At 49.6% G+C, this 10210-nt stretch overlaps 2 non-coding genes across 2 annotated transcripts in view; both read right to left on the minus strand.

Annotated features, from left to right (window-relative positions):
* LOC143175966 (large subunit ribosomal RNA) overlaps positions 1–237 on the minus strand; it is a 4007-nt gene extending 3770 nt beyond the window's left edge. Inside the window, exon 1 of the ribosomal RNA XR_013000594.1 lies at positions 1–237. This exon is cut by the window's left edge and continues 3770 nt beyond it. This is a non-coding gene — a ribosomal RNA (large subunit ribosomal RNA).
* A 2055-nt stretch (positions 238–2292) lies between these two features.
* On the minus strand, positions 2293–2447 carry LOC143175969 (5.8S ribosomal RNA). Its single transcript, XR_013000596.1, has one exon. It is a non-coding gene; the product is annotated as a 5.8S ribosomal RNA (ribosomal RNA).
* Positions 2448–10210: the final 7763 nt, after the last annotated feature.

Consider the following 10210-nt stretch of genomic DNA (forward strand, 5'->3'; position numbering starts at 1 on the left):
GGCCTGGCACCCTCTACGGGTAAATGGCCCCATTCAAGATGGACTTGGACGCGGTTCGACGTCACGGGATAAATGGACCCTCCTGAACACTACATTTCCCTACGGCGGAACCGCGGGATTCAGTGCTGGGCTAATTCCTGTTCGCTCGCAGCTACTAAGGAAATCCTTGTTAGTTTCTTTTCCTCCGCTTAGTAATATGCTTAAATTCAGCGGGTAATCTCGCCTACTCTGAGGTCGTCGTGAACGTGAATTGTATGAAAATTCAATCGAATTTCATAAAAATCGCTCAAAGGCAAAAAAAACAAAGTCTAGAGGAGAGTGCGTTCGAACACAACAATATTCATATTATAACGTATATAAATGATAAATATACCGCGACACGCGCGACTCCGTATCGTCGCGAAAAATCGTTCGCGAACGCGTCTTATGCGCCTCACCAGTGGTCTCTGCTGCGTCGCGTGTCTATATTCTCTTTTTACACTCTTCTCCTTCTTCTATCACATTTTACTCGATCGCGAAAAAGACTCTCGCTAGACGATCTCGCGCTCCGGTTAACTTTAACGCCCGTCCGAGAAGAATTTTCGGGGACTGGACGACCGAAGCGGATCTCGCGCGGTCTCGCGATCGACAGTGAAGAGAAGTGCAGAAGAGGAAAAGAAGACACGACAAACACACACCATGGGGCGACCGACGCGTTCGTTTCAACGCTTTCGCACAAAGTCGGCGGCGGTTATATATTTATATCATTATATTCCGGCGGACGGGACGCGACGTTCGAAAGCCTCGCCAAAGAGGAGCTCCTGCCTCTTCCTCTCTCTTTTCTACGAGAAAAGATAAACGTATTTTACGGGGATACGGAAACGTTACCACGTGGTGTCACACACGATCGTCCGTCTCTTCTCTATAGCAGAAACCGATAAAAATACACCTCCCGAAAGAGAGTATATGGTGATTCTTTTTATATATATATATATTTCGAAATACAACTGAACGTGGCGGAAGCGCACGGTGGTGGTCCAGCGAGGACACGCGACGACGGGGAATAAGAACTATTCGACCCGTTACGAATACGCATGCTCGTCCCGCACGATTTTAACACACACCGTGTTTTTCTCCAGTCGTCAAAGCGTTCGTGCGTCGAATTCGAAAAATAAAAAAAAAAGAAAAACACCTTTTCTCTCTCTCGGGGTAAAAGAGTCGATGTGTATTGTGTATAAAGGTTCTGCGAGAAGTCTCGTTTTGACGTGTGTTCCGCCGATAACGACGATCCTCCGAAACGGGGATACAGAAACGTTACACCTCACAACACGATCTCCGTCTCTTCTCTATAGCAGAAACCGATAAAAATACACCTCCCGAAAGAGAGTATATGGTGATTCTTTTTATATATATATATTTCGAAATTCAACTGAACGTGGCGGAAGCGCACGGTGGTGGTCCAGCGAGGACACGCGACGACGGGGAATAAGAACTATTCGACCCGTTACGAATACGCATGCTCGTCCCGCACGATTTTAACACACACCGTGTTTTTCTCCAGTCGTCAAAGCGTTCGTGCGTCGAATTCGAAAAATAAAAAAAAGAAATACACCTTTTCTCTCTCTCTCGGGGTAAAAAGAGTCGATGTGTATTGTGTATAAAGGTTCTGCTGCGAGAAGTCTCGTTTTGCCGTGTGTTTCGGTAACGACGATCCTCCGAAACGTACATCTCATTCGTAAGAGAGGAAGAAAACAATCTCCCTGGGGCCAGTCGGTAATATACCGACATACGACGTGTCGTGCACATCCGTCTCACGCACGGTATACAAAATATGAATAAAACGTGTGTAGTCTCTCTCTCTCTCGACTTCTTAATATTTTCTTTCACCTCTGACGCATCATTTCAGGTGACGTCGGGAGCGCGGGAAAAAAAATTTTTCTAAACACACGAAACCGTTCATCTCACGAACAGCCGAAAAAGTTGTCGCTCAGATCCATATCGCAGTGGAGCGGTATCCGCGGGCGGTCGTAATTGAACGACGCACGACGCCGCGAACACTCACGCGAGTCCATACAAACGATTCCGATCGTTTTGCAACAACTAGAACGTACACTGTCCGTGAAATTCACAGAATTTTCGCGTGTCCGCGACAAACGCCGACGAGACACCCATCGTTCGCTCGTACGTAGCATCCTTCTCTTAACCCGACTCAGAAACGTTCTTTGCGCCCTTCGGTAAAAAAACGTTCGATCCGAAGAGGTGAACGACGGCGGGGATTTGACAGAGCTACGCAAGCAGTGTATGGTACGTAAACGACCCTCAGCCAGGCGTGGTCCAGGAATTGTATCCGTGGACCGCAATGTGCGTTCGAAATGTCGATGTTCATGTGTCCTGCAGTTCACACGTTGACGCGCAATTAGCTGCGTTCTTCATCGACCCACGAGCCAAGTGATCCACCGTTCAGGGTAATCGTATAAATTTTATATTTCACATATATAATTTTATTCTCATTTGTTCGACCTAATATCTCTCTTCTTTCAAAGAGAAGATAAAAGTTGATACCTGAATCTCCGACCAGCGCGCGAAGGAGATTCAGGCGTCGCCTTGGAGACGACACCGAAGCCTTTCGAGACGAAAAACGTTCAAGTAATATGTATATATTTCTCGACGTTCCGGGCGTATAGTGCATTCAAAAACCCGCGAAAGACGCAGAAGACTCGCACGCGTGGAAACGACGGGGATATATTTTGTATCCTACCCGATACTGAATCCATCGCGTGCAGTCGACCCTCGCGTTCTTCCGATCAGACGCATCTATTGTTGCGCGCATGTTTTCGCGTCGCATCGCGCGAAACGTTGCACGAATCGTACCGATCGATCGATTGAAAGCAAATAATGAAAAAAGACTTCACAGCTGGCTCTTTGCCGGTCATTCGTCCCATGTTATCTCTTGCCGCGAAATTGGCGCGCAAGAGTTGGGTGTCAGACGCGCGGCTTTAAAACGAGCTTCACGGCCGGTCCCTTCGTTACCGCTTTCGTTCTTTCTCTCGGAACGACCATGAACGAACACGACGAGCGACGCTACGGCATACACACGTCCACGGATTCGATTAAAAAAACAGACTTCACAGCTGGCTCTTTGCCGGTCATTCGTCCCATATTATCTCTTGCCGCGAAATTGGCGCGCAAGAGTTGGGTGTCAGACGCACGGCTTTAAAACGAGCTTCACGGCCGGTCCTCTCAATTCCGTGTACGGTACACGCAAGATGCGGGTTCCACTTCCAGACTACCCGGTCCCTTCTCTCTACGAGAATCGATAGTAGAAGAACGGCTCGAAAACGCGTCTCAGAGACTAGGGGAAAAGAAGCGGTATGCGAGCGAAACGAAAACGCATTATGGAAACGTCGCGAAACAATGTTCGACGGTTGCTCGGTTCCAATCGTGCGGCCGTTTCAATTTCTCGTGCGCTTCACCGTCCCTCCGTAACTCTGGCCGATCGCGTATACCGAAGAGCCGACACGCGCAAAAACCACAGGCATTGTATACTGTATATATATATGTTACAGTCACAGCCTTCGCGCGTTTTACTCTCCGACGCGGGGTTTCCACGACGAAAGAGAGACAGTTTCGTGGCGGGTGACTCGGCCGAATCGCTACGACGGGTATTTCTATTATAGAACGAATCATCGCCACCCTTTACCAGTGCCCGACGAAGGAATCACAAGGTCATCTGGAGTTTACAATGCCAGCGACGGTAATTCCAACGAAGACCCGATAAGTCAACTCATCGTTCTATTTCTCCCCGTACAGAAAAGCGAATCGACGCTAACGCACCTCGCGCAAGCACGAACGTTCTCTTCGCGTGGATCATCCCATCGTCGAAAGATGTAAAGACGCATTGGAGATCGTGGTCTCTGGCGGGCTCATTGCACGCCCCACTGCATATCTTTCCTCGAATCGAGAATGATTCGTCCACTAAGGCTGCGAAACTACGCGTCGAGGAAACTAGGGGAAAGAAGCGGGATGCGAGCGAAACGACAATACATTATGGAAACGTCGCGAAACAATGTTCGGCGGTTGCTCGTTTCCTCCTGCGGACGTTTCATTGCTCGGGCGCTTCACGTCCCTCCGTAACCTTCGCGCGATCGCGTGCCCCGGAGAGCCGGCAACCGGTGAACCACAGGCGTATAAACTATAGTCTTCTATAGCAAGCCTTCGGCGGTTACTCTCCGACGCGGGGATTCCACGACGAGAGAGAATTTCGTGGCGGGTGACATCGGTCGAAACGCTACGACGGGTATTTCTATTATAGAACGAATCATCGCCACCCTTTACCAGTGCCCGACGAAGGAATCACAAGGTCATCTGGAGTTTACAATGCCAGCGACGGTAATTCCAACGAAGACCCGATAAGTCAACTCATCGTTCTATTTCTCCCCGTACAGACAAGCGAATCAACGCTATCGCACCTCACGCATGCACGAACGTTCTCTTCGCGTGAATCGTCCCATCGTCGAAAGATATAGCCGCTTGGAGATCGTGGCCCATCAAGTTCTTCCGTAACTCCTGCGCGATCGCGTACCCCGGAGAGCAGGCAACCGGTGAACCACAGGCGTATAAACTATAGTCTTCTATAGCAAGCCTTCGCGTTTACTCTACGACGCGGGGATTCCACGACGAGAGAGATTTTCGTGGCGGGTGACACGGCCGAATCGCTACGACGGGTATTTCTATTATAGAACGAATCATCGCCACCCTTTACCAGTGCCCGACGAAGGAATCACAAGGTCATCTGGAGTTTACAATGCCAGCGACGGTAATTCCAACGAAGACCCGATAAGTCAACTCATCGTTCTATTTCTCCCCGTACAGAAAAGCGAATCGGCGCTATCGCACCTCACGCAAGCAGGAATGATCTCTTCGCGTGGATCGTCCCATCGTCGAAAGATGTAAGACGTACAGAAATCGTGGTCCATCACGATTATTCGTAACTCTCCGAGTCGCGTATCTGAGAGTAGGACAAACGGAGAACCACAGGCATAAATAATACTATATGTTTCTTATATAGTTAGCCTTCGCGTTTTACTCTCCGACATGGGGATTCCACGACGAGAGAGAGTTTCGTGGCGGGTGTCTCGGCCGAATCGCTACGACGGGTATTTCTATTATAGAACGAATCATCGCCACCCTTTACCAGTGCCCGACGAAGGAATCACAAGGTCATCTGGAGTTTACAATGCCAGCGACGGTAATTCCAACGAAGACCCGATAAGTCAACTCATCGTTCTATTTCTCCCCGTACAGAAAAGCGAATCGACGCTATCGCACCTCGCGCGAGCACGTAACTACTCTTCGCGTGGATCGTCCCATCGTCGAAAGATGTAAGACGCACGGAAATCGTGGCCCATCAACGTTTTTTTGTAACTCTGCCGATCGCGTATCACAGAGCCGAGACGCACATACCACAGGCGTATAATACCGTTTTCTTTCGTATGGTAAGCCTTCGCGTTTACTCTTCGGCGCGGGGTTTCCACGTCGAGAGAGACATTCGTGGCGGGTGACATCGGTCGAAACGCTACGACGGGTATTACTATTATAGAACGAATCATCGCCACCCTTTACCAGTGCCCGACGAAGGAATCACAAGGTCATCTGGAGTTTACAATGCCAGCGACGGTAATTCCAACGAAGACCCGATAAGTCAACTCAACGTTCTATTTCTCCCCGTACAGAAAAGCGAATCGACGCTGTTGCACCTCACGCAAGCACGAACGTTCTCTTCGCGTGGATCGTCCCATCGTCGAAAGATGTAAGACGCACGGAAATCGTGGCACATCACGTGTTTTCGGAACTCTGTCGACCGCGTATCTCAGAGACGACGCGCGCGAACCACTGGCATATACTATTATATATCGCGTTTTACCCTCCGACGCGGGGATTCCACGACGAGAGAGAGTTTCGTGAGCGGGTTGACTCGGAAGAAACGCTACGACGGGTATTTCTATTATAGAACGCATCATCGCCACCCTTTACCAGTGCCCGACGAAGGAATCACAAGGTCATCTGGAGTTTACAATGCCAGCGACGGTAATTCCAACGAAGACCCGATAAGTCAACTCAACGTTCTATTTCTCCCCGTACAGAAAAGCGAATCGACGCAATCGCACCATACGCGTGCACGTAAACAACTCTTCGCGTGGATCGTCCCATCGTCGAGAGACGTAAGTTTTCATAGTATGAATTCGCGTTTTACTCTCCGACGCGGGGATTCCACGACGAGAGAGAGTTTCGTGAGCGGGTTGACTCGGAAGAAACGCTACGACGGGTATTTCTATTATAGAACGCATCATCGCCACCCTTTACCAGTGCCCGACGAAGGAATCACAAGGTCATCTGGAGTTTACAATGCCAGCGACGGTAATTCCAACGAAGACCCGATAAGTCAACTCAACGTTCTATTTCTCCCCGTACAGAAAAGCGAATCGACGCAATCGCACCATACGCGTGCACGTAAACAACTCTTCGCGTGGATCGTCCCATCGTCGAGAGACGTAAGTTTTCATAGTATGAATTCGCGTTTTACTCTCCGACGCGGGGATTCCACGACGAGAGAGAGTTTCGTGAGCGGGTTGACTCGGAAGAAACGCTACGACGGGTATTTCTATTATAGAACGCATCATCGCCACCCTTTACCAGTGCCCGACGAAGGAATCACAAGGTCATCTGGAGTTTACAATGCCAGCGACGGTAATTCCAACGAAGACCCGATAAGTCAACTCAACGTTCTATTACTCCCCGTACAGAAAAGCGAATCGACGCAATCGCACCATACGCGTGCACGTAACAACTCTTCGCGTGGATCGTCCCATCGTCGAGAGACGTAAGTTTCATAGTAAGCCTTCGGCGTTTTACTCTCCGACGCGGGGATTCCACGACGAGAGAGAGAGTTTCGTGAGCGGGTTGACTCGGAAGAAACGCTACGACGGGTATTTCTATTATAGAACGCATCATCGCCACCCTTTACCAGTGCCCGACGAAGGAATCACAAGGTCATCTGGAGTTTACAATGCCAGCGACGGTAATTCCAACGAAGACCCGATAAGTCAACTCAACGTTCTATTTCTCCCCGTACAGAAAAGCGAATCGACGCAATCGCACCATACGCGTACACGTAAACAACTCTTCGCGTGGATCGTCCCATCGTCGAGAGACGTAAGTTTTCATAGTATGAATTCGCGTTTTACTCTCCGACGCGGGGATTCCACGACGAGAGAGAGTTTCGTGAGCGGGTTGACTCCGAAGAAACGCTACGACGGGTATTTCTATTATAGAACGCATCATCGCCACCCTTTACCAGTGCCCGACGAAGGAATCACAAGGTCATCTGGAGTTTACAATGCCAGCGACGGTAATTCCAACGAAGACCCGATAAGTCAACTCAACGTTCTATTTCTCCCCGTACAGAAAAGCGAATCGACGCAATCGCACCATACGCGTGCACGTAAACAACTCTTCGCGTGGATCGTCCCATCGTCGAGAGACGTAAGTTTTCATAGTATGAATTCGCGTTTTACTCTCCGACGCGGGGATTCCACGACGAGAGAGAGTTTCGTGAGCGGGTTGACTCGGAAGAAACGCTACGACGGGTATTTCTATTATAGAACGCATCATCGCCACCCTTTACCAGTGCCCGACGAAGGAATCACAAGGTCATCTGGAGTTTACAATGCCAGCGACGGTAATTCCAACGAAGACCCGATAAGTCAACTCAACGTTCTATTACTCCCCGTACAGAAAAGCGAATCGACGCAATCGCACCATACGCGTGCACGTAACAACTCTTCGCGTGGATCGTCCCATCGTCGAGAGACGTAAGTTTCCATACTATGAATTCGCGTTTTACTCTCCGACGCGGGGATTCCACGACGAGAGAGTGTTTCGTGAGCGGGTTGACTCGGAAGAAACGCTACGACGGGTATTTCTATTATAGAACGCATCATCGCCACCCTTTACCAGTGCCCGACGAAGGAATCACAAGGTCATCTGGAGTTTACAATGCCAGCGACGGTAATTCCAACGAAGACCCGATAAGTCAACTCAACGTTCTATTGCTCCCCGTACAGAAAAGCGAATCGACGCAATCGCACCATACGCGTGCACGTAACAACTCTTCGCGTGGATCGTCCCATCGTCGAGAGACGTAAGTTTCATAAGTAAGCCTTCGGCGTTTTACTCTCCGACGCGGGGATTCCACGACGAGAGAGTGTTTCGTGGCGGGTGACTAGGCCGAAACGCTACGACGGGTATTTCTATTATAGAACGAATCATCGCCACCCTTTACCAGTGCCCGACGAAGGAATCACAAGGTCATCTGGAGTTTACAATGCCAGCGACGGTAATTCCAACGAAGACCCGATAAGTCAGCTCATCGTTCTATTTCTCCCCGTACAGAAAAGCGAATCGACGCTATCGCACCTCGCGCGAGCACGTAACAACTCTTCGCGTGGATCGTCCCATCGTCGAGAGACGTAAGACGCACGGAAATCGTGGTTCATCGCGTCTTTTCCTACTCTCTTGAATCGCAATTTCGTATAGAGCCTACACACGCGAACCACCGGCATATACTATTTCTTCTCTCATAGTAAGCCTTCGCGCGTTTTACTCTCCGACGCGGGGATTCCACGACGAGAGAGTGTTTCGTGGCGGGTGTCTCGGCCGAATCGCTACGACGGGTATTTCTATTATAGAACGAATCATCGCCACCCTTTACCAGTGCCCGACGAAGGAATCACAAGGTCATCTGGAGTTTACAATGCCAGCGACGGTAATTCCAACGAAGACCCGATAAGTCAACTCATCGTTCTATTTCTCCCCGTACAGAAAAGCGAATCGACGCTATCGCACCTCGCGCGAGCACGAAACAACTCTTCGCGTGGATCGTCCCATCGTCGAAAGATGTAAGACGCACGGAAATCGTGGTTCGGCGGGCTCTATGCGCCTTGTTCAAAGTAAAAAAAAAAAATTTCGACGGACGGGAGAAGTGTATTTCTCCGCGCGTAAGCCGTTCGAAATTTCCGACGGACGGGAGATGAACTCTCCGCGCGTAAGCCGTCTAGTCATACAGCAGAGCAGGTATCGAGATACCTCTCTGTGCATGATCGTTCAAGTATTTTTCACGAGGAAGCGTTGTTGCACGTTTATCGCTCCTTCCTCCTCTGTATATATAATATTATTTCTCTTGTGTATCGAGTGTGTGCAGAAATTGAACTCGTACACTTATATATATATATGTATGTATCTTTCGCTCCTTTTTATATTATCTTTCGCTCCACTCTTTATATTTCTCATGTTTCCTTCTTTCGGTCAGTTCTTGTAGTGTATTTTGCTCGTTAATGATCCTTCCGCAGGTTCACCTACGGAAACCTTGTTACGACTTTTACTTCCTCTAAATGATCAAGTTTGGTCATCTTCCCGGCAACATCGGCAATGCAACAACATTGCCGCGCACCAGTCCGAAGACCTCACTAAATCATTCAATCGGTAGTAGCGACGGGCGGTGTGTACAAAGGGCAGGGACGTAATCAACGCGAGCTTATGACTCGCGCTTACTGGGAATTCCTCGTTCATGGGGAAAAATTGCAAGCCCCAATCCCTAGCACGAAGGAGGTTCAGCGGGTTACCCGGGCCTTTCGGCCAGGGAAAACACGCTGATTCCTTCAGTGTAGCGCGCGTGCGGCCCAGAACATCTAAGGGCATCACAGACCTGTTATTGCTCAATCTCGTGCGGCTAGAAGCCGCCTGTCCCTCTAAGAAGATTTGTTTGTACGTTGGTAGTAAAAACCCACCGACAGAAGCCGGGGGCCTTCGAGATACCATAAGTTACGTCTATTTAGCAGGCTAGAGTCTCGTTCGTTATCGGAATTAACCAGACAAATCGCTCCACCAACTAAGAACGGCCATGCACCACCACCCACCGAATCAAGAAAGAGCTATCAATCTGTCAATCCTTCCGGTGTCCGGGCCTGGTGAGGTTTCCCGTGTTGAGTCAAATTAAGCCGCAGGCTCCACTCCTGGTGGTGCCCTTCCGTCAATTCCTTTAAGTTTCAGCTTTGCAACCATACTTCCCCCGGAACCCAAAAGCTTTGGTTTCCCGGAAGCTGCCCGCCGAGTCATCGGAGGAACTTCGGCGGATCGCTAGCTGGCATCGTTTATGGTTAGAACTAGGGCGGTA

The sequence above is a fragment of the Nomia melanderi genome, unplaced genomic scaffold (genome assembly GCF_051020985.1).
Source record: "Nomia melanderi isolate GNS246 unplaced genomic scaffold, iyNomMela1 scaffold0276, whole genome shotgun sequence".
Lineage (NCBI taxonomy): Eukaryota > Metazoa > Arthropoda > Insecta > Hymenoptera > Halictidae > Nomia > Nomia melanderi.